At 49.5% G+C, this 5,028-nt stretch overlaps 1 long non-coding RNA gene across 1 annotated transcript in view; it reads right to left on the reverse strand.

Moving 5' to 3' along the window:
- Window positions 1–4,467, reverse strand: part of LOC122543153 — a 16,664-nt gene extending 12,197 nt beyond the window's left edge. Inside the window, exon 1 of the long non-coding RNA XR_006309937.1 lies at window positions 4,390–4,467. This is a non-coding gene — a long non-coding RNA (uncharacterized LOC122543153). The remainder of the gene's footprint in view (window positions 1–4,389) is intronic.
- Between the last annotated feature and the right edge of the window lie 561 nt (window positions 4,468–5,028).

Here is a 5,028-nt window from a genome sequence, read left to right on the forward strand (position 1 = left end):
CTCTCTCACACACACACACTTGTGCACACATCTTCTCTCTCATACACACACACACTCACACTTGCGCACACATCTTCTCTCCCACACACACACACTCACATTTGCACACATCCTCTCTCTCACACACACTCATGCACACTTGCGCACACATTCTCTCTCTCACACACACACACGCTCACACTTGCACACACATTCTCTCTCTCACACGCAAACACACACAGACACACTCACTCGCTCACTCACTTATACGGACGCACGCACACACAGCAACCAGTGCCTACTGAACATGTCGGGGAGACTGCTCACGCTCCTTCATTTCGAAATGCTCAGGGAAATTCCCCAGTTTCCGGTGTTAGAGAACAGACCAACCACCCTCGGTATATATTACGAAGACAGCCTCAATGCCAGCGCCCTGCTTCTTTTCAAGGGAAGTGTCTGGTGTTGGCCTCTGGATGGAATGCACTTGGTCAAACGACTTGGCTTGGAGCAAAACACACCTAATCTCTACACCATCGTTAAAATCCAGACAGAATGCAGAGAAAATTGGAATAACAACTGTATTGGCACTTAACTCCTAAGCAGTAACTTTTCTGATATAGTAATATCCCATAAACACACCCTTGGCAAAGGCGAATTCAGTAAAATAGATTGTTTCACATGCTATTTCATGTGCAGCTTTAAGACCCTGGCAACTGCTGGAAGCTAAAACTAAAACTCATGGTTCCCACCCATTCAGGCTGCTTCTATTGTTCGGAGTCTGTAAGTGAGCTGGAAGGTTTGGTTTCAGACGTTTTGTCACCATGACTCGGTAACATCATCAGCGAGAGTGTCCGGTGGGATGGCTGCTTGTTTGAATTGGATTCTGAGTAGTTGGTGGATCGTGTCTGCCGGGTACCCATTTCATTTTCCCTTGAAAACGTTTTGCCGATATTGTCCTTCTGCTGTTTGCAGTGTGGTGGAGAGACTCGAGCCAGCGTATACTGTTCAAATAACGCACGCAGACCAAATACTTCACTTCAGAAGCAATCATCCCAACACCCACAAACGGAACTGCATCAAGACCTATCGGAAAGATGTTGTGAAACGTGAAAGGGTTCAGAAAAAAATTATAAGGATGTTGCCAGGGTTGGAGCTATAGGGAGAGGCTGAACAGGCTGGGGCTGTTTTCCCTGGAGCATCGGAGGCTGAGGGGTGACCTTGTAGAGGTTTACACAATTATGAGGGGGCATGGATAGGGTAAATAGGCAAAATCTTTTCCCTGGAGTCGGGGAGTCCAGAACTAGAGGGCATAGGTTTAGGGTGAGAGGGGAAAGATATAAATGGGACGTAAGGGACAACTTTTTCACACAGAGGGTGGTACGTGTATGGAATGAGCTGCCAGAGGAAGTGGTGGAGGCTGGTACAATTGCAACATTTAAGAGGCATCTGGGTGGATATATGAATAGGAAGGGTTTGGGGGGGATATGGGCCGGGTGCTGGCAGGTGGGACTAGATTGGGTTGGGATATCTGGGTCAGCCTGGACGGGTTGGACCGAAGGGTCTGTTTCTGTGCTGTACATCTCTATGGCTCTATTTCAATGAGCTCCACCACACTGCGGCACTCAAGAACTACAAACAGCAGAAGGACAATATCGGTAGATCGCTTTCAAGAAAAAAAACTGGGTACGCAATAAATATAATTCACTGATTCCTCAGAAACAGACACAATGCAACCAAAACCTATAGCTGCATTACCTTATGTCAAAGACAAATCAGAAATGACTTCCAGATTACTCAGACCCCTTGGCATCATGGTAGCCCACAAACCCACCCACACACTAAAACAGTGACTCATGAAGCTAAAGGATCCATTAGATACCACCAGCAAATTTAATGTCTTTGACAAGTTACCATGCAAGAACTGGAAAAAAAAATACATCAGACAAATGAGCACAAAACTTGTCACCAGGAGACATGAACACCAACTGGCCACCTAAAGACATGACCCACTCTCACTAGTCTCCATACATACAGACAAAGGAGAACACCACTTGGAATGGGGAAGCACACACATCCTGGGACAGGCGAAACAAAGGCACGCGCGAGAATTCTTAGAGGCATGGCATTCTAACCAGAACTCCGTCAATAAACACATCGACTTAGATCCCATCTCCCTTCCCTTCAAAACACCGAACAGGAAATGAGGTCGGCACATCCTAAGAAACCAGGACCTATAAACAGAGAGGTGGGCCATCCCACCAGCACTTCACCGGAGACTCTCCCTGATGATGTTACCCGGTATGGTGACGAAACGTCTGAAAACATACCTTCCAGCTCAGGGAGCTGACTGACAGACTTGCCATCACCCTGAGCTGCGAATCTTCTCAAACACTTCTTGTCCTAACTTTTAAACGAAAGCGCCAAGCCGGCTGGACTCAGAGCTGGAAGATTACAACACTTGCCTTCGGATCAAATCCCCCCCCCCCCCCCCCCCCCCTCAAGTGCCACAGCCCACTCAGAGAAGGTGCGGAATGTGGTTTTCCATTGCCAAAAATGGGTGGGTTTGCGCCTCTCTCTCTCTCTCTCTCTTTCACGTCCCACCCGCCTCTTCCAAATGAGCTCCACCCTTCGGCTTCAGGTGGACAACTCCGAGTTTCACCGATAAAGCCAGACTCACCCCCTGCCCCGCCTCAAAATATTCTTGGAACGAAGCCCAGACGTGAACTTCTCCCTAATTTCCAGGCTGATGTGAAGTGGTTTTTAGATTAGATTAGATTAGATTACATTACATTACATTACAGTGTGGAAACAGGCCCTTCGGCCCAACAAGTCCACACCGACCCGCCGAAGCGAAACCCACCCATACCCCTACATCTACGCCTTACCCAACACTACGGGCAATTTAGCATGGCCAATTCACCTGACCCGCACATTTTTGAGGCAGCAGTGCTAACCACTGTGCCACCGTGCCGCCCTGGTGTTCCAGGTACGGTGCAGCTGGTCAAAACCACTCAGCTTTAAGCAAAACAGAATTTTATTTAAACACGCCACTCGAAACGCGAACAAAAGAAAATGGAATTTAGAATAACATACCTATTGGAAAACTGAATAGACCTGAGACAGTAATTTGGCTAATTAGATTAGATTAGATTCCTTACAGTGTGGAAACAGGCCCTTCGGCCCAACCAGTCCACACCCACCCTCCGAAGAGTATCCCACCCAGACCCATTTCCCTCTGACGAATGCATCTCACACTATGGGCTTCTCACATTATAATTAACTGTTCCAATCTGGTAACATCCCATCAACGCACCCCTTCGGTAAATCCAAACGCAGATTCGTACAGGCAAGAGGGAACTATATATAAGGTAAAAACAATGACTGCAGATGCTGGAAACCAGATTCTGGATTAGAGTGGTGCTGGAAAAGCACAGCAGTTCAGGCAGCATCCGAGGAGCAGGAAAATCAACGTTTCAGGCATCGATTTTACTGCTCCTCGGATGCTGCCTGAACTGCTGTGCTTCTCCAGCCCCACTAATCCAGAAAGAGGGAACGATATCCAGAGAGGGGTTTCAGAGGAATCCTTCATTGGAGTTTGCGATTCCCCCTGGACTCTCACATACTTGTGATGGCTGCAGCTAAAACAAGCTCAAAATGACCTGAACTGGGAGACTGACCACTCCCCTTCCCGTGTTAAACTGGACATCTTGGCCCCCTCTGCTTTTACAACCTCTCTTCCAAACTCGGAGGTGACAGTGTCGGACTGGGGGGGTGGCACAAAGTTAAAAAATCACACAGCACCAGATTTTAGTCCAGTGGGTTTATTGGGAAGCACTAGCTTTCAGAGCACTGCCCCTTCATCAGGTGGCTGTGGAGAATACGATCATCGCTCTAAATTCTGTGTCTTATGACCTTATCCTCCACATCCACCTGATGAAGGGGCAGCGCTCCGAAAGCCAGTGCTTCCAAATAAACCCGTCAGACTGTAATCTGGCGTTGTGTGTGATTGTGGAGTCTCTTCCAAACAACCACAGACCGAATAGCCTTTTGAAAGTGACAGCGTCGTCGCTTGTGAAGCAGACAGACCAAGCTGCTGAGGGATGAGCTGACTCCCCGGCCCTGTTCCACAGGCCGCTCCGTGACCCTGAGCCGTTTTTGCCGGCTGGCTCAGGAGGGACAGAAACCCCCTCCTGTCACGGACTGAGAGGCCGGTGAAGGCGCTCTGGCCAACCCGGCAGGTTCCGGAATCCGGGGCAGGATCCCAGGAATTGCCGAGGCGTTGTGGAAGCGGGGAGGGGGGGTTGGAGCTCTCGGGCTGTCACCTCGGCGATGCCCTGAGCTCCCGCAGAGACGCGCAGTGAAACAGCGGTGCTCGGGAACCCCTCTCACGGGTGTGTTTGGAAATGTTACAGCCTCTCTGAGTGCCCGCGAACGGGCAGAACTGAAGATGTCCCTGATTGCTGAACAGCTGGGGCTCAGCTGGGCTGGTAAGTTTCCCCCACCCTGGGGCTGTGTGTGTGTGTGAGTGTGTGGGTCTGAGAGAGAGAGATTGATGATCACTCTGACCCCAGGTTGGACAGACCTGGAGAGCTGTGTGTATGTGTGTGTATGTCTGTGTGAGTGTGTGTGTGTGAGTGAATGAGTGTGTGTCTGTGTGAGTGTGTGTCTGTGTGAGTGAGTGAGTGTGTGTCTGTGTGAGTGAGTGAGTGTGTGTGTGTGTCTGTGAGACAGAGATTGATGATCACTCTGACCCCAGGTTGGACAGACCTGGAGAGCTGTGTATATGTGTGTGTATGTCTGTGTGAGTGTGAGTGAGTGAGTGTGTGTCTGTGTGAGTGAGTGTGTGTGAGTCTGTGTGAGTGAGTGAGTGTGTGTCTGTGTGAGTGAGTGAGTGTGTGTGTCTGTGAGACAGAGATTGATGATCACTCTGACCCCAGCTTGGACAGACCTGGAGAGCTGTGTGCCTGAGTGTGTGTGTGTGTGTGTGTGTGTGTGTGTGTGTGTGTGTGTGTGTGTGTGTGTGTGTGTATATAAGATTGTGCATATGTG

Source organism: Chiloscyllium plagiosum, chromosome 42 (genome assembly GCF_004010195.1).
Source record: "Chiloscyllium plagiosum isolate BGI_BamShark_2017 chromosome 42, ASM401019v2, whole genome shotgun sequence".
In the NCBI taxonomy this organism is placed as follows: domain Eukaryota; kingdom Metazoa; phylum Chordata; class Chondrichthyes; order Orectolobiformes; family Hemiscylliidae; genus Chiloscyllium; species Chiloscyllium plagiosum.